The sequence below is a fragment of the Notamacropus eugenii genome, chromosome 3 (genome assembly GCF_028372415.1).
Source record: "Notamacropus eugenii isolate mMacEug1 chromosome 3, mMacEug1.pri_v2, whole genome shotgun sequence".
Classification (NCBI taxonomy): Eukaryota; Metazoa; Chordata; class Mammalia; order Diprotodontia; family Macropodidae; genus Notamacropus; species Notamacropus eugenii.
In genome coordinates this window covers 29070182-29089958 of record NC_092874.1, presented here as the reverse complement: position 1 = coordinate 29089958, position 19777 = coordinate 29070182, and the positions used below count along the sequence as shown (strand labels likewise).

At 42.3% G+C, this 19777-nt stretch overlaps 1 protein-coding gene across 3 annotated transcripts in view; it reads left to right on the top strand.

Annotated features, from left to right (window-relative positions):
- RARB (retinoic acid receptor beta) overlaps window positions 1-19777 on the top strand; it is a 176155-nt gene that overhangs the window by 65868 nt on the left and 90510 nt on the right. The window lies entirely within an intron of this gene.

Here is a 19777-nt window from a genome sequence, read left to right as displayed (position 1 = left end):
TAGTTCAAGAACCTTTGACCCCACTCTCAGGAACCTTACATTTTCCAAACCAAAAGGAAAAAGAAATATTAAGTGAGCTTGTTTAATTTTCCATGGTACAATTATTCTAGAACATCCCAGCATTTGGAGGGTAGTAATAAACCTTCCTTTTTCTGGGGCAACTGTTCTGTAGCCATAAGGAGAGGAAAGGGAATAAGAGACAGAGACTGGCAGACATGACCACATATAAAACTTCATTGGGTTCATGATGCCCGATTTTCTTTCTCTGTGTTAGTTAAGGGCTAATCTCGAGATTGTACTGTGGTTTGCAGATAGGGCCTCATTTAAAATATTTTATCATTAACACGACAGGGAGTTGGATAAAGAAAATGAACCATGATTATAAAATGCTAATTATCGTCCTCAAGTGCACATTGGGCAACCATGAGTATTTCCAGCACAATTTGCTTTATTTATTATTTTAGGCAGGTTATAAATGTTAATGCGATTGCAGATGGTATGTTAGCAATTTCCAAGGCAATAACATTATTTGGAATTTCTAATAGTTTCTCCTAAAATGCACTGTCGTGATGGATGGATTAAATAAGAAAGGTACTTTTCTTTGAAGTTAAAGGCATTAGATGACAGGAGATTGAGAGGGACTTCCAGACTCAGACTGGAGGAGTTAACTCTTAACAGGGGAGGAAAACATCCCTGATTTATAGTGGTGATGGTCTTTTCCAAGGAACAGTGGGTAAAAGAAATGGAGAAAAGGTTTTCTCTTGTTTTGGATTCCACCCCCACCCCACCCCCACAAGACTGTGATTCTGCCAGGAACAAAAAGCCAAGATTGAATCAAAGGACTTCTCCCTCTCTGTCTTACATTCCTTTTAAAAATCAGTGATGTCGTCATCAGAGGGTTATTTTAAAAAATATATTGTTTATTTATAGGCAACACATAGTATAGCAAGAGGGCTAGGCTTGAAATCAGTAAGACCTAAATTCAAGGCCCATCTTTGACACTCAGAAGCTATGTGAGCACAGATAATTTGACTTTTCTGACACTCTCCAGGCTAAGTCTTTTTTATTAAGTTACAGATGAGTTGCAATCTCTGGTTAATGGCCACCTACAAAAACATGGTTCCTTGACCTATTTCTTAAAAAAAATAAGTTTGCATAGTAAAGGGGTGGTTTTGAAAATCTGGAGGTAGAGTACTATTGCCAGGTAATATAATTGACCGTGACCCCACCAGGCCTTGGATAAAACATACACACAAATAGAAAAGGTATTTTCTCAGTCTAGAAGGTAAGCGAATTGGGTTCTCCCAATTTCAGTGGCTTTCCCTGCTTAGTAGGAAGATGGCCACATTCTGAATTATTTTCCAATCACTCTAAAAGAAATTATTGTTTCCTACATAGTTTCTATGTTTAAAAACTGTTCTTTGCTTTTTATTTTTTTTCTCTTATTTCCTTTAGCATTAAAAGACCCCTAGTAAAAATGAGTTGGGGAAAATAGGAGGAAGGGGCGTGGGGGACTTCCCAAATTAAAAACGTAAACTAAAAAATGCCTAATGCTATTTGTGTTCACGCTTAGGAATCTTGCATGGAGACATAGTCCCATCAGAAAATATGGCTCTTGCACAGACTTGGTTTAGGAAAATGTCATTCTTCACTAAGAAATACTGTGCTTAATTAATTCTTGCTCCTGGGAGGTCAACTTAGGGCACTCATTATTGTCTTAATTGGGGGTATAAATCCTGAGGCCCTGGAGGAAAAAAAAACACACACACACAGAGTGGTTAGTGGAGTGTGGCCTTTGGGGTGAGTGTCAGCCACGGACAGCCCTATCCCGGCTTGTGACAGTGCCTGCTTTTGATGGGTTATAGGTCCAGGCACAAAGATATTGGGATTAAAGGGCAACGGGTACAGTTAAAAAAAATAGAATAACTTGTCCCCACGTTTTTACATTAAACAGTATGAAACTATCCAATACTTTCTGACTTGAAAATATGTGTCCTTATGAACTCCTGGTTTTCTTATTGAAATTATATCCATTATACATCCCATCTGCAATCTCCTACCAGGCCCCAAATCATTTCACAGACATTAGCCAAAGGAAGCTTGGTGTAATTTTAAAAAAACGCACAACAAAATACTATGCTTTTCATTTCCATTTTATTTTGAAACTGAAGAAACCAGATGGGAACGGAGGCGGGCTCCTCTGTGTTTGGTTACCTCCAGGAACAGAGGCAGAATATTCCTGGGGGTTCCTTCCTCTCCCACATTGGCTAGAGGTGATGATAGCCTAGTCTAGATTCCTGGGATGGTTGCTGAAAAGGTCAGGAGTTCATCTAGAGCTCTAACTGTAGAGGGAAGCGGGGAGAAGGGACTAAGAATAGGGTCCTGGATAACACCCCACTCCAACTGTCCCACGCACTGCTTTTGATAGCAGGGAAATGAAATTCACAGATTTCACAGATGATGCTCATTCTTTTTCGTTTTCTGTTATAGAATAGGTCTGTTTCACTGGTGATTGTCTTTTTGCCAATTGCCCGCCAAGAAAAGTTTCTTTTAGCTTTAACGAGAAAATGATTCATGTTAGGAGGCTTGGACATAATAGGATTTAACAGCTTAAAAAGCATGGGATCGTGAATTTGGAGGTGGAAGGGACATTAAAGGTTGACAAGTCCAACCTCCTTATTTTGGAATGAGTAAACTGAGGCTGAGAAGGATTAAGCGACTTCTCCAGGGTCAGAAATAGGCAAAACTGGGATTGGAGCTGAGGCCCTTGGAGTCCACATTCCATGCTTTTTCTTCTGTCCCCTCCAATACCTAGTCCAAACCCTTCATTTTGTAAATGAGGCCTGAAAAGGGAAGTGATTTGCCAACCATTCATAGGATCACAGATTTGGGGCTGTTCAGGATTTTAGACATTATTTGGCACAACCCCTTCATTTTGCCGATGAGGAAATAGAAACTAGGAGGGACTGAATAATCTGTCCAGAGTCACACAAGTGACAAGTGGCAGGGCAAAGATTCAAACCCAGCTCTGGTCTGTATTTCATAGCGCCAAAATTTGAACCCATCCATATCCTAAGACTCCAAGTCACACTCCCTTGAACTCTCCACCACACCTACCACTTTACCTCCTTAACCATCTTGTAGTTGTAGAGTCTGGGGTTTATCATTTCAGTGGTCCTTTAGTTGATGATCTCATCCAGCCCCTTATTTCATAGCTGAGAAAAGGCTAAGGGTATGGCTGACCCCAATAAGTGGGTGGGAAGGCTTTGACTTCAAGTCCTAAAAGGACACAACTAGGTGATCCCTTGATCTTTTAGTGACTTTAGACATCCCTTTGTGCTTTGAGACCTCCATTGGTGATGAAAATACTCAAGGAAGAAAAAAAGATAGCACTAGCTTAAGAATTAATAGGGCTTCATGAGCTACGGTAATTTAAATCTACATCTAATCATGTCTTAATAGTTTTATTGGTCTAAATATCCTCTTTGGATTTGGAGAAGAAAATAAATACTCCATTACATTCTAAGCTATGGCAGGCCTGCTCCCCAGACATATCAATATTTTATCAAGTGAGAAATCCCATTGGATATTTGTTGCCTTACTAAGCACCTGAGATTTTCCAGGGATTGGAGGTGGGAGGGAAAAGGGAATGGACAAAAGAGAAAAAAATAAGACAAAGGCAGAAATGGGGAGGGAAAGGGAAAAAGGGAGAAAGACTAAGAAAGGTGGATGGAAAGAATTGAGGATGAGGAACGTGTGGGAAAGAGAGACAAAGAGGGCAAGGGGAAAAAAAGAAAGGGACAGACACAGAGACCAACACATATGGATGGAGAGATATGGACAAGGATATCTAGAAAGGGAGAGTATGTATGTAAGTGAGTGACTATATTAAGGAGAAGATTTGGGGTTTAGTCCTTTGAAGGACTTGGTAGACACAGTAGTTTTTTTTCCCATCTCATGGAATATTGAAGTTTTCATGTCTCTGACTAAATCAGTTAAGATCTCCAAGGAACCTAGTTCCATACCAACCTTATTCATGCTCACTAGAGTAATAACCATGTATTAAAAAAGGATGTAGCAACTCATCATTGTTGGGAGTTTGGTTTTGGTTGTGTTTTCAAATTCTGACTGCTAACTGGACTCATTTAGCTTTAAGTAATGAGTCCCAAGAGCCAGCCCCCTTTGCTCCCCCACTCATGTGGTTTCACATACCACTCTCCACTTTCAATAGAACAGATAAGATATCAGCACAATTAAAAGTGAAAAATAATCTGACTACTTTGCCGTTGGTGGTGAATGCTCACAGAACACACACTGATACAATAGATTCTGAATAATTTATAATCAGCACTTTCGTGGGGTTTTTTTCCCCCCAATCTGTAAATGAGGACACCTAATGCGGCGTGGCCCAGTGGATACTCTATCTTTCAGCCATTAAGATAACAAGATGAGAGGATGATGATTCAGACCAACGCATTTTTGGAGCACAGAGAGGATAAAAATTAAAAATTAACAGAGATATTTCACCAGAATACATTGCATTAGCAAGCACATCAAAAGTCATTTAAAAAACTGAAATTGCCAGTTAATTCCAAAATCTCCCTCTGCAGAAGTACAGAATTGAAACTAGCTATTGAAGAAAGCAAAATGCAGTTCCTAGAAAACCAAACCAAGAAGTGGAGGTCTGATAGCCTAGCTCCCTACTTGTTCTGTCTCAAAGATCCATAATTTTGGAAAGTAAAATGAAGAGTTTAAAAAGGAATGTTCTAGCCAGGAAAATAAAACTGAACCCTTAATGTCCATCAGGCTGAAGAACAAGCTATACTGCCAGTCCTTGGCACTTAGATGGGTCCAGAGCATATCTCAGTGTTGTGTCCCCCCAAATCCATTAGCTTCAACCAACATTTTCCCTAGTGGAGAACTTTGTAGTCTGGGAACAGAGATAATGCTGATTGTCACCTGGCTGTATAACTTGACATCTGAGAGAGTTGCCTGCTGAAAATCACTTCTTTTTCTCAACCAAGTTAAAGCCTCATTTTGGTGTACTTGGCTTGGTTTTTCATGGAGTGGGTACTGATTCACTCAAAGGCAGAACATTTAGATCCAGTGTTTCTTGTAGCTTTCTTTAGCCCTACTCAACTCTCCTTTAGGTGATGCAGCAAACAAATAGAAATTAATAAATAATGCATTATGTCTTCCCCATAGACAAATCTAATCTCAAATGACCAGTATGGCACGATGCATGCTGGATCACCAATCATCAAGTGTCATTGTTGCTGTTTTCCTTATAATCTGTAATTCCCATCACACTATTGGGATGTACCCCTGCCAGTCCCCAAGACTTCATTTAAGGGTGGTAGGTACTCTACAGGGGTATAAGACAGCAATAAAAATGTCAAAAAGTCATCATTTTAAATCTAGCTTACACATAGTTTGTTCTATTTTTGTAATTCCACACCCATCCCACCCCTTATTCCACACCTGCATGTATATTCAGTCTGATTATTCATTTGGGAAGCTAAAGATATCCATATTCTCAATCTGTCTTGGGAATGTGTGCATTCTAGGGGAAACAGGCAAGACATGTCCATGGAAATTTTCAGACTTCTTTGATCTAGGAAAATAGTTACCAGAATTCAGTAAACAGGCAGTTGCTTAATGAAACCTAATGTAGTTTGAGATGCTTTCAAAATAAAAACACCCCCATGAATGATCTTTGTCTTCCTGAAGGAAATAAAATGGAATAAATGAGGAGGCCTGAGATTTTACCGGATAAACACCCTCCCTTCCAGTTTGGGATAAAGGAAGTCATGGATATTGGAAGGCTATCCCAATGTTGGATTAAGTATCTGATACTTTAGCCTTTTGAGTTTATAACATAGGGAATTTCTCCATTCCTTCTTCCTGGGATTTTTTTTAGTTAAATACTGAAAGGTTAATGGTTTCTGTGAGTTCAATTCTTATTCTCCTGATTTACTGAAGTAGTTAGCTGTTATTTTTTCATAGTTCTTGAAGGAAGTCATCATACCTAACGTAATTAGGGATGATTTTCTTATTTTTGTTTATTCTTATTCCCATAATTTCTTTTCTTTTAAAAATTCCTCTAGCTAGCATTTCTGGCAATATAGCAAATAATAACATGCCTTACCTTAACCCCAACCTTAGCAAAAAAGTTTCTAATACTTTTCCATTACAGATGTTAGCTCTTTGCTTAATATAGATACTTTTGGTAATATTAAGAAAGGGTCACTTTGTTCCTGTGTTTTTTGGTATTTTAACATGTAAGTGTTAAATTTTGTTGAAAAGCTTTTCTGTCATCAATTGCTGTAACCACGTGATTTTTCTTAATTTTAATGTGATTTGAGAAGTAACATCAGGAAGACATGATTTTAAGTCCATTTCTGACATATATCTTCTGGCTGTGTGACCCTGGATGAGTCATATAACTTCTCAGTGCCTTTCGGCAACTGTCTCAGGATATGTTATGTTGACTACCCAGGTGCGTTGGTAGAAGGAGATTCCTCACTGGAAGTTTCATACACTAATGAAATCACAATTCCAATTTTCATGTTTTATTATATCTATTATCACCATTTAGCAGGCCTGTTTTAGGAAGTGAAAGGTATTTCTCCATCAGGTGCAGAATTGAAACTAACTACTGAGGAAGGCAAAATACAGTTCCTAGAAAACCAAACCAAGAAGTGGAGGTCTGGTAGCCTAGCTCCCTACTTGTTCTATCTCAAAGATCCATAATTTTGGAACGTGAAATGAAGAGTTTAAAAAGGAATGTTCTAGTCAGGAAAATAAAACTGAACCCTTAATGTCCATCAGGCTGAAGAACAAGCTATACTGCCAGTCCTTGGCACTTAGATGGATCAGAGCATATCTCAGTGTTGTGTCCCCCAAAATCCATTACCTTTAACCAGCATTTTCCCTAGTGGAGAACTTTGTAGTTTGGGAACAGAGATAATGCTTATTGTCACCTGGCTGTATAACTTGACATGTGAGAGAGTTGCCTAGCCATCCGGGAAAGCAACAAGTCCTCTCTGCCCACTGGACCACAGTGCCTCTAGAGAGGCGCTTAGGTCAAGCTAAAAAAAAAACCCAACAGTGCTGGACCGAATGGAGGCACACCTGTGTTATTCAGAAAGGTCCTGTGACCACAGATCTAGAGTTAGAAGGGGCCTTAGAGGTTCTCAAGTCCAGCCCTCTCATTTTACAGATGAGGAAACTGAGGTTAGGGTTCAGGCCCAGGATCACAGTCAGGAAGTCCCTGGAGCAGGATTTGTACTCAGATCTTCCTGACTCTAAGAGTGGCATTCTATCTGCCTATCTGCCCTTGCCTTTAGCATATGGGCCTCAGTTTTCGCTTCTGTAAAATCAGGGGGTGGACGGGTGGGCCTCTGAGATCCTTTCCAGTGAGGGCTCTTCCTGTGAGCCTGTGAGGTTCCAATCTTGGTGCTGCAGTGACTTCCATCTACTCTGCTCTTCCATAAAAATTGAGAAATATGAGACTGACGATTATCAATGCCATATTTGGGCCTAATTTGGAAGACAGAGGAGCCCTTCAAAATCCCGTCTGGTTCATTTGCAAGTCAGTCAGTCCAACAGACCACTCTTTTCAGATGCTGCCAGATTCCAAGGGCCAGGCTGGAGACAGGGACACGCAGACTTTTAAAACCATATACTTGCTGTCAAAGCAACACAACGAAAAAGAAGATGAGATTTGGAATTAGGGCAGCGGGGATGGAGTCCTAGCTCTGCTGCTTATCACGTGGGTGACCTTGGGCACTTCCCTTGACCTCTCTGAGAGAAGGGTGGGCTTCTGAGGCCCCTGCAAACTCCCAGACATCTCCACTTCTAGTATTAGAATCAAAGTATCTCTAAGGTCCCTCCCAGATTTAAATCCTATATTCTCTGAACTAAGAAGCTTACAGTTGAATAATTCCCATCCCATTTCATTCAGTAAACATTGATTAAGTGCCTACTAGGTGCCAGCCACTGCACCAAGCGCTAGATAGGGAGTTAAAGCGTCACACAAATTGTTATAATAAACTCTGGAGAAAGAGGCAGTGGGACTACATTATCCCTGCATATTTTATCTCTCCCTGACTTCTTCAGACTGTCAACTCCTTGGAGGTAGGAGTGAATCTCTTTTGTTTCCCCAACATCTAGGAAGCACAGATCCCAGGACAGAATATGTACCCCTACTAAGTGCTGGTTGAATTTCCTTAGCTTTGGGAAGTTCCCGATAGAATGGAAACTCTTTGCTAGCTAAGACTGCTTCATTTTTTTTGTGTTTGTGTGCACAGTGTGTCACACATGGTAAGTGCTTAATTGATGATTTGATATACTTGTTGGATTGAGCGAGGGTGTGTCATTGATTTCTCTTCCATCCCAGCAGTCTCATTCTTACACTTTTGGATATTTGGGGGGAAAGATGCTCTTGGCTTCTAATGGATTCCTTCAGGATGTACAGAATATAATAGGGCATTGATGTTGGATTTAGGAAGGCATGGGTTCAAATCTGACCTCAGACAAGTCATTCTGTGACCCTGGACAAGTTGTTTGCTCTCTTTTAGTTTCCTTCATCAGTAGAATAGTGATCATAATCCCACCTACCTCCGAGTGTTGTTTGGGGGGTCAAATGAGATAATATCCAGGCAGCAAGGTGGGTACAGGGGTCAGAGCACTGGACTTGGGTTCAACTGCAGCCTCTGATACTTACTAGCTGCGTGATCCCAGGCAAGTCAGCCTGTGTTTGCCTCAGTGCCTTCATCTGTGAAATGGGGATAATAATGGTACCGACCCCTCAAGGTTATTGTGAGGTTCATATGAGAATATTCGTAAACCTTAAAGCACTGTTTTCATACTAACTGTTATTATTGTATCTGTAAAGTATTGAAGGCAGTGATCATTATTGTACTTTTTCAAGGGCATCCTGAATTCCAGACATGTTCCTCTGAGACCGGCTAGCTTGTGGGTCACATAGCATCAGCCCCGAGGTAGGAGAAACATCCTACTCTCCATTCAGGGGCCAACATGCTTCCATACAAGGCAAAACATGTCAGGGCCTGGATCTAAAGTCATATATTCTCAGCAAAATGCTTGCAAGCTCTTTCCCCTGTCAGAGTGCTTTCTGAGACTGAGCACAAGCAGAAGCCTTCATGCAATAAATCCTAACCCTTCTTTGCGGTGCTCTGGATGCCTTTGATGTAAACTCTCACTCAGTCTCCTGCCTCCCTCACCCCCCACATCCCATCCGCCACCATCTCATTCTTCAACCTCCAGATACTCAGAACCCTGCTGGTTTCAGTTCCTCTTTTTGGTCTTGTGTTCTAAACCACTGATTCCTTGGAAACAGATCTTATAAAGGATGGCAAGGCCTGGGTTCAAGGCCCACTTTTATTATTCACTATCCACAATTTCGTAGGCTCAGTTTCCTCTTCTGTAAATCAGGGGGTCAGACTGGACTTTTAAGCTCCCAGCTAGCCCCCCTGCCCTAATTCATGATGATATGAGGTATGGGTAGAGAAATTCTTTAATCTTAGTTGCTTGGTACAAAGAAATCTTAAAATGACTTTGTCAAGGTCACCCGCCTAGGATGTTTCAGATACAAAACTTTGACCTGGGTCTTCCTTCCTTAAAGATTGGCCCTCTGTCTACTGCCCAAAGAGGTTTTCTTTGCATCTCTGAAATAAGACAAGAAAACTCCACTTAGAAGGGGAAAAAAACAACCCTAAAAATTAAATTAAGATTTTTAGAAAAAAACACTCTATTATCGGAAAGCTATTTATTTAGCATCTCCTCTGCCCCCTTTCCTGATTTCAGTCTTTTCTGCGTTGGAAAAGCTGTGCAAATTCTTCCATTTATTTGTGTCTATTCTGAAAGACCCGTGAAGGATGTGGTAGGAGGGGTTGCCATAGCACTCCTCATCCTCACTGAATCTATTATGAAAAAGACTCAGTACTAGCTTTTACCCATTGCCAAATGTTGCCTATCAGCCGTTGAGAATAAAAATCTTTTTAAGTCCTCGTGGGCGTTTTCTCTGGTGCATGCTTCCTACATTTTTAGAACATCCATTCCTATGTGGGCCACCTCTCCCCCTGCTTACATTTGAGGAGGGTGGTACGGATAAGCTTCAGCAATTGGGGTGCAGATGCGTGCAAGCAGTCGGCATGTGCAGCAGCTGGGGTGCTATTTTCAGTTCATTTTTTCGGTATAATAAGAGCAAAAAAAGTCAGAACTCACTTGCTCCCTGCCCCGTTATATTTAGAGAATCCCTGATAATAAATGGGTAGCTATAGGTTCCACCACAGAAGGGCACAAAATAAGTGACCCAAGTAATCTGGAAAACAGATGTCTTTAGTGATCATCTGAAGGGACTTCTCAAGGCCGGAGCTTCACCAGTTTGATGTCCAGTAAGAGAACGCAGCTGGGTAGACTATGATAGAAGGTAACAAGAGAATGGAAGGTGCTTGAGAGCAGTGAGTGTTTGTCTGGTGTTTCTTATATCTCCGTCCCTTAATCGTTGTGCCTGTCCTATTTATTATAGGTGCTTAATCCATGCTTGATGAATGAATGAATGAATGAAAGAAGTGGAGTAAGATAGATTCAATTTTATAGTGCAAGTTAATGCAAAAATAAGGTTTTGTATATGAATTTTTTAGAGACTTTTTTTTCCAGAAAAGGAAGGAAGGAGGAAAGGAAAAAAGGAAAGAAAAAGAAACAAAGAATAAGAAAGGATCAGAAAGGAAAGAAAGAAAAAAGAAGGGAGAAAAGGAAGGAAAGAAGAAAGAAAAAAGGAAGGAAAGAAAAGAAAAGGGAAAAAAAGAAAGGCAAGAGAAAGGAAGGAAGAAAAAGAAAGAGAGGAAGAAACAAAGCAAAATTAAGGAAAGAAAAAAGAAAAGAATGGAAGAAAAAAGGACAAGAAGGAAGTTCTCTAACATGAGAAGTGTGTCCACACATTTCATTTGGCTGTAGGCAGGAGTCATATATTTGTGTTTCTTTTTAATTCTTTACATTTTCCTGAAACTTATGAATGAAAAATGATGGTCTAAAGAGGAATTTCTAATTTCTTGGCATCCTTAACAGATGGAGAGCAACCCAAAGTGGACTGGTCTGCATTAGTTGCTTACGGACAGCTGTTCCTCTGTTTCTTTATTTTAAACAATAACTCATTTGAAAAGAAAACACAAAGGCATTCCCTCCTTCCCCCCCAAAGATTATCCTTTGAAGGCAGAACCTGTTTCAATAACATCTTTTCTGATTTGTGTAACCTAGTAACATTTCTTCTTTGTGTTTTTGTTTGTGGTAGGTTGGTTTTTTTAATCTAAAAAAAGGCTATTCCGATGACTCACTAGTTGGCTTGGCCCAGTGCCCTTAGCCAGCCAGGGCCTTTGACCTCTCCAGGAGATACTGGGAGTTCAAGTTCACAGTTAAAGCCTGCCACCTTTTCATTCAGCATCCCTGAGGGCTTTTAATTAAATGTGGATTTAAAAGATTGAAAGCCTGGGCCTCTAGGTCTCAAGTCTGGTTCAGCTGACGAAATCCAGGGGAAAAGCTGTAATGTACCCTTCCTGAAAGATGGTGAACCCTCGGGGCCTGGGCCTTTGCAAATTCGTTAAATCGCAGCATTCCTTCAGATTCTAGAAAACTCATCTCTGGGCAGCTGTCCCCAAAGCAGATCAATTACTCTAAGCCAGGCCCAGGTTCACACAGCTGGTCAGTCTCAAGAGCAGAATTTGAACCCAGATTTCTTTTAACTCTTAGTCCGGCGCTCTTAATACCTGGTTACAAAGGGCTACCCTGTCTGGAAACAAACTGACCATGGGATCCAATGACTGATCAACAGCCCTGGGTCTTCAGAATCAGAGGATCACTGCTTTTATAACGTCATCAAAAAGTTTGGTTTTTTAGTTAATTTCATTCAATTCTGCAAGAATTTTAAAAGTGCCTCTTCTGTCTCAGAAACTGTGATAGGCAGTGAAGATATAAAGAAATGAATGAATGTGGCCTGTGCCCTCAAGGAGCTGACGTATTGTGGGGGGGAACATGTGCCAGTGATGGATCTCCTTTGTACTCACTGCCAATACCTCCTTTGGTGGGCAGGCTAAGAATCCAGATGGCAGCTTACTACTCCTACCTTTGGAGTTCTGGGGGCAACCCTGGTGCATTGGGAAGTTGTCTGTGACTTCTCACGAGCCCCCACCAGTGTGTTTTCTCCTTGGGCATCAATTGCACAGACAGACTTAATTAGCTATTAGAAAGGTATATTAAGTTGAGGCAGCTAGGTGCTGCCAGAGTGCACAGAGCACTGGGCCTGGAGTCAAGAAGACTCATCTTCTGGAATTCTAATCTTACTTGCTGTGTGACCCTGGGTAAGTCACCTAACCTTGTTTACCTCAGTTTCCTCATCTGTAAAATGAGCTGGAGAAGGAAATGGCAAACTGCTCCAGTGTCTTTGCCAAGAAAATCAGACAGTTGGACACAACCAAAAACAGTGATCCTCTGATCTGAATGTCTGGGATGTAGCAAAGTACTAGTACCTGGGGGCCCAGAAATGGTGAAAGAGAGGATGGAAGATGGTGCCTGAATGAGCCTTGAAGAGAACTGGAGCGAGGAAGGGAAGGACAGAACTATGGTGGGCAGGACTTCGGACCTGGCCAGTAGCAGCAATGCATGGACTCATAGATTTAGAGCTGGAACAGACTATGTGGTGCAGACCCACCCACTCCTGCCATTTTGCAGATGACAAAACTGAGACTTGGAAAAACGGAAATCTCCTATCCAGGGTCACACATCACCTGCCTCTGCCCTGACCTGAAATAACAAAGCCCAGGGCTTGCCCTTTAGGGAATTCTGGAGTGTGTGTGTCTGTGCATGTGTCTGTGTGTGTCTGTGTGTCTGTGTCTGTGTGTATCTGTGTGTGTCTGTGTGTGTGGGTTTGTGTGTCGGTCTGTGTGTGGGACTGTATGTCTGTGTGTGTGTCTGTGTGTGTGTGTTCGTCCGTCCCTGTATCCCCATTCCCCATCCTTCTTGACGTTGTTTTCCCTGCTTTGCTCCACTCTGAACTGTGTGTTCTCTTCCCTTCCACCAGTGCCCACCCTCCCTGCCCAGAGGAAACTCCCTTCTTGTCATCAGGATTGTAGCTGTTTTTCCACTTTCTCCCTCCAGCTCCCCATTGTATTTCAGCAGGGTGAAAAGGTCTTGTCTTTTCTTTTATTTTAGCCCCCCAACCTCCCCCACCCAGATCTTCCTATTTATAACTTTCTGATGTTGTCACGCATAGTAATGGACTCATGGGGAGGGTGGTTTTGTTTGTTTAAGGCAGCGTGTTTCCTGGTCTGCAGCCTGTTTCCCAACGTGGCTGTAATGGGATTATTCCACACTCACCTCCCTCAGACCTTGTCTTGAGTTTCTGGCTCAGAATCTGGAATCTGACTATTCTGACCTGGCCTCAGGTGGCAGTTCATTGTGTCCAAACACTGTGTAATTTTATGGGGGTGAACACACACCTAGGAGGAATATAGGATTAGGAGTTCTGCACATGTTGTAGCCCTTCTGAATTGTAGGATGAGGCATCCTGCAAGGTGCTGCTTGCAAATGTTTAACAACCAGCTCTCTGAGGGAGAAAACATGGACCTACCCCACACTTTTAAGTTGAATCTGCATTTGTTATTTTTCTAATCTGCATTCACTAGTGACATTTTCTCTAGTGGTGTCAAATTTAAAGAGAAATGGTGACACTGAATCATATATAAAGATCCAGAACTTCTCATTGACTAAAAAACCACATATTAACATTATCTATGTTATGTTGTATATTTATTTATTTTGTTCAGTATCTCAGTTACATTTTAATTTGGTTTGGCTCGCCACTCAAGACCGTTGTGGACTACATGAGGCTTGCACATTTCGACTTTTGTTCTGAACACTTAATAAAGGAAGAAATGAAGCTTTGATTTGTAGGGATTGTTGTTTTGTTTGGGTGTTTTTCAGTTGTGTCCAACTCTTCATGGTCCCATTTGGGGTTTTCTTGGCAGACTTACTAGAGTGGTTTTTGCCATTTCCTTCTCCAACTCATTTTACAAATGAGGAAAATGAGGCAAACGGGGTTAAGTGACTTACCCAGGGTCACACAGGTTGTAAGTGTCTGAGGTCAGATTTGAACTCAAAAAGATGAGTCTTCCTGACTCCAGGCCCAGCGCTTTGTGCACCATGGCGCTACCTAGCTGCCCTTTCAATAGTGATTTCCAAGATGTCAATTCTCACACTGAAAATTTCTCCAGCATTTGACTCTTGGGAACTAGTTAGTCTGAACTGGCTCTAGCCTATCCCTGGTGCAGGCAGGGAGGATTGGATTTGTCATCTTGGGACCACCGAGCTTCATATCCTGCTTATTACTCTACTGTGCTAATTACTATTTCTGACTGACCTTGGGCGTTGTCACTTAATGATTTCTTAGATATCTTCCACCTCTAGATCCAGGAATCTGTGACTTCTCTGGGCCTCAGTTTCTCCATCTGGAAAATGGAGGGGTTGGGGGTATGGGCTCTGAGTTTCATTTCACTTCCAAATTTACAATTCTAAAGTGAGCTAAGAGCTTTTCGTTAAATTTCTCATCACTCTCTGCCTGGACTTCTTTGATTTCTCTTCGACTTCCTTGTACTACCCATGGTCTGTTAGTAAAGTCAGTAAGCAGTTACTAATCACTTGTTGTGTGCCAAGCACTATGCTAAGCATGGAAAATACAAAAAGAGGCAAAAGACAGCCTCTGCCCTCAAGGATCTTACAATCTAAAAGGTTACTTACTGTAGAATGGTTACTGGACATTCTACTCCACCCCTAAGAGGAAGGCAGGGTGTTAAAAGTCTAAAGAATACAGACTTTGGAATGAGATGACCTGGGTTCACATCTCACCTGTGTGACCTTGGGTGAGTCACTTAACCTCTAGGGGCCTCAGCTTCCTTGCTTCTATCTTTTCTATGATATTAATACCATAAAGACTTCAAGATACAGTTGGAGGACATGCCACTTAGAAGCCAAATTCTGAGAACTTGAAACAAGGAAAATCCAGGCATGCAATGAGAAAACCTGTTGGACAGCGGCCAGGACGGCCTGTGGGGGAAAAGAAATGAAGGATTGAGACTGTTTAACCAATGTTTGCTGAGGACACTACAGTTTGAAAGATGGAGAAGGGATGCTGCTTGCATATCACTGAGTGATGTTTCGTCTTTGCTTATAGAAGGCATGAGGGAGAAATTTTTTTTAAATGTAGGCGGTGTTTGGACTAGACATTAGGAAGAACTGTCCCCCATAGGGAGATTAAGATGGGGAGTGGACTGCTTTGGGTGGTAGGGAGCTCCGCATCACTGTGGGATGCTTTGGAGTTGAGAGAGGACACTGCGGCTCCAGCTAGGTTGGTGAACATCATCTCTCACAAGCTCTTTTATTTACTTCCCTCAGCTTTCCAAGGGAACTTGGGGACTTTTAGGCCTGGGTAGAGGGAGTGATTTTCCTGTAGTGACTTTAGGGTAGTCCTGCCTCTGAACAGGAAGGGGAAGATTGGATGCCGTTCCAATGATTCTGTGACTCATAGACACCTTTGAACTTTTTGATTATCTCCTGCGTGTACTGAACCAAGAACAATCCTGGTATTTGCTCAGGATGTCTGGGCCTCTCACAAACTCATTCCTTCTTCAAGGATGTCAGAGAAGCCTAATCTTCCTTCAGAGATAAGCTAAGGTACCACCTCCTCCAGACAGCCTTCCCAAACCCTCCAGCTATTAGAGATGCCTTCTTCCCCACCATTTGTAAAGCAAGTTGTCTGCTAGGTCCTTTGCTCCCTGCTTTATATTATACAGTTATACACTGGGCCCCTGCCTAAGGGCTCTTCTGGACCCTCCTAGTTTTAGAGTGATTATCAGTAGTAACTATTGCTATTTCCCTCCATGCCTGATGTCTTTCTTTTCCTTTGCCTCATTAAAGGGGCCATGCCCTGCCTACCTCTTAAACGGCCTGTCCAGTGAATGGCCGTTGCCTCGATCTAAATGAGTAGCTGGGTCAAGGTCTCCTAGTGCATCCTGGGTCATCTCCAGTCATCCTGAGGAATATCAGGTCACTGGATTCAGATGGCTTGAAGAAGAAGTGAGGCTGGTGACCTGAACAGCCCTCCCTCCCTCAAAACAAAGTCAAGCGCAAGTCATGTCATCACTTCTCTGAAGGTATGGTCTTCTTCGGTAACGAAGGACCACCATGGTCTTATACAGTTATCCCTTCTACATCGTGGGAGTTTGGGGCTCAGTACCCTACAATCTGGAAAACCTAGATAAAATTTTTAGCCCTGCCTCCACATCAGAGAAATAAGATAAAATATATTGATATTATACAATATTATGCATATAGTTTATGCATTTCTGAGTTTCTAAGCATTTTCTGCATGGCTGATGGCCTTTGCATGTTGTCTGCAGCTTCTACAAAACTCCCCCAAAAGTCCCATTTAATTTCTTATACCAGCCCACAAAATATCAAAACCACAACAGATAAAGTCATGGTATGGAAGGGCTAATTCTCTGTATTTGTCAAATGTCAACTTCTTGATGCAAAGACTGGTTTTGCTTTTGTCTCTGTATCAACAGTACCTAAGCACAATGAATTGAATTGAATTATATTATCATGGATGTAGAATTGGAGGGGGCCTAAGTAGCTATCACTCTCCTATTTTACAGATGAGGAAACGGAGGCACTAAGAGGTGACTTACCCAGGGCAGCCAGCTATTCAGTGTCAGAATCAGGATTCAGACTCAGATCCCTGCATCCCAGTGAACATTTTCCCTTCTTGATCTTCCTATCCACTACTCTAATGGAGTGCAGACTTGAGATTTTAGCAAGGAAGAGATTGCCCAGTGATATAGTTCAGTGACCTCCTTGTTACTTGGGGTTTTAGAGAGATGCCCAGATTAGGCTTAGTGGTTCATTGACTTCCCAAAGTCACATGACTAGTCAGGATTTAAACCCAGATCTTTTTGGCTCACCCACCTCTTCCCAGGGGCCTCATGTTACTCTTGGCTTCTTGCTTTCAGAAGCTTGTGTAAAGTAATGCTTAGGTAGTACCTTCATCCTTGAAAATTCTCCCCCAAGACAAAGCCCATTGGTGCTACAATAATCATCTTGGCTCTTTAATAAAAATTTTGAGTTAAATCCTATAGCTGTGCATATCACCTTTTGTCTTGGCATTCCATTTCCACCATCCCCCACACCTACCATGTACATGGAGAAGGCTTTTGGATAGATAGAAGACCAAGGTCTGTGTTCTTCAGTTTAGATGTGACTTTGTCCTAGGTTCTAGCCAACTCCCTTTCCTCTGTAGTAGGCCATCCTCATGGGACTTCCTTAGTCATGTGACTAGAGGCATGTGGAAAAACCATCTTATTCCCCCACGAGGAGGTTTCAAGGTGCCATCCTTAAACAGGCAGGACCAGGCACAGTCACTCATTGTACAAGGGCCAGTGTGAGTGCACAGAAAAGAACACCTGAGAACGCTGGTTCAGTTCTACTCACCTCTTTGCCGCTAGCTGCCTGCGTGATCTTGGCTAAAATCACTTTCCTTCTCTGGGCCTTAGTTTATTCATCTGTAAAATGGGGGCCATTAGTACTAGCCTCTCTGCTTTGTGTGAGTTTGGGGGTCTGACTCAAAAAAGTTGTCATGGCCGACATGTCTTCGACAACTTAGTCAGTTGCTTTACAAATGTTTTTGTTTTTCATCTCTAGTCAGGCTAGAAAAACTCCCCTCTCTGCAGCCCCTGGCTCCAGGGTGGCTGTTCAAATTCAGTTCAGTGACCATTTATTAAACTTCTGGTATGTGCCAAGCTCTGTGTTTTGTGCTGGAGATATGAGAAAAACAACACCAACCCTCCCCTCATATACCATGCCTCGTTAGCAGGCCGTCTTGTCCCTAAGGCTCTGCAGAGGCAATCCCCCAGCCCTCAACCCTTTCTAAGCTGACCCTCTCCAGTCCATTTCCATCCGACAGCTGCCTCTGTAGTCCCTCTGACTTGGGTCAGATGATCACTTATCTAATTACTCTGTCTATCCCCACCCTCACTCCAGTCACCGCTTCGCAGATACCATGAGTCTGCAAGAATTTCCCAAACCCCACTTCCAATGGGGTCATCGTTTTTGTCTACCAGGAAACAGACTTCCAATACAATAGGTGATAGGGAAAAGAGGTATTTTCTTCCTGTTTGTACCATGTAAACTTAGCCCTGTTGGTTTGGAGGCATCGATATTTACACAACGTGGTATAAAATACTCCCCAGTAGAGACTCAGTCAGCAAGAATTGTGACAAGCTAGAAATCATTTACTGAAACTGCAATCCTGCCAGAATGCTATTTTGGAAAGCTCAGAAAACCTGTGCATCTCTTTGCTGCATCCTTGGTCCAAAGCCACTTTGCCTGGCTGATTACTACGCTCTGAAGCCTTCTCCAACAGCGGCAATACCCAGAGACAAAACTAGGACAGGGCAACTACAATTTTGTCCCAGGGAGCAGACCTTTAAAAAGTGCTGATCTCACTTGTAGTTCATCAGCAAGTGAGCTTGGCCTCCAGTTGGCAAAATCAGATAGTTCAGATAAAGAGCTCTTTCTCATAGAACTGTAGATCTGTGCCTGCCCTCAGGGAGCTCCCAATCTAATGGGGAAGATAACCCACAAATAAGACATACGATAAATTGGAGATAATTAACCCCAGGGAGAGCACTCACATAGATATATCTTAGGTCTACATAGTTTGCATTTGCATGCCTTGAGGGCAGGCACCGGGGTTTGGTTTCCTGTTTTTGTTTTCCTTTCTTTGTACCCTTAACCTTTAGCATAGTGACGGTCTGAAGGGGGGAGCTGAGATACTGTCTGCTCAAAGATGCTGAGAGGGAATCTAAGCTGGAGGGGACCTCAGGGAGTACATTGTTAAATTACAACGCACCTTGACCTCCAGGACAGATCTCTGATCTCAATTCCCCCATCATCCTTCCCTCTCCTCCTCACTGAAATACATTCAGTGGAGCAGCTAGAGTCATGAGATCTTTTCAAATGTAGTTAAATGGAGTCCCAGCTCTCCAAAGCAAATATATGTATTTTTTCAACATGCCAGGAAGAAAGTGCCTTCTCCTTATGTGAGCAGATAGGCTAGTGTTGGATGCTGTGGACACACACCCAAGAGGTATGTGTAAATCAATCCTCTGTGGAGAACGCTAGCCCAAGGATCTCTGATCAAAGGTGTGTAGCTCTAGGGTTTCAAAGGACCTCCCAGGCCATCTTGTTTAACTGCCTCATTTTACAGATAAAGAATTGCAGGGGCGGGGGGGTGTTAAGTGACCTGCCCAAGGTTACGAAAGTCAGGAACATCAGAGGTGGCATTTAAACCCAATCCACTCCGGAATCAGTGCTACAGATGTCAATCTGCCAATTGTGGACGATCTTCTCAAAATTATGAATCTTTTTTGGAGGGGCAGGGGTTAGGGTGGGTCAGGGAGTTATCTAGACTTGCGACTTTTTTCTCGGGGGAACCCTAAGCATAAAAACACCCTCTACCAATGGTGATTGGCAGCACACCTGTAATTCACAGCATTAGAAAGTTCCGTGAAATGTTGAGAAGTTAAGAAACAGCAGTACATATCGCAGGTGTTTAGTGGCAAGACTTGAACTCAGGTCTTTCCAACTTAAAGATCATTGCTCTATCCACTAATGGTGCACACTATCTCTCAGCGAGCCCTTTCAG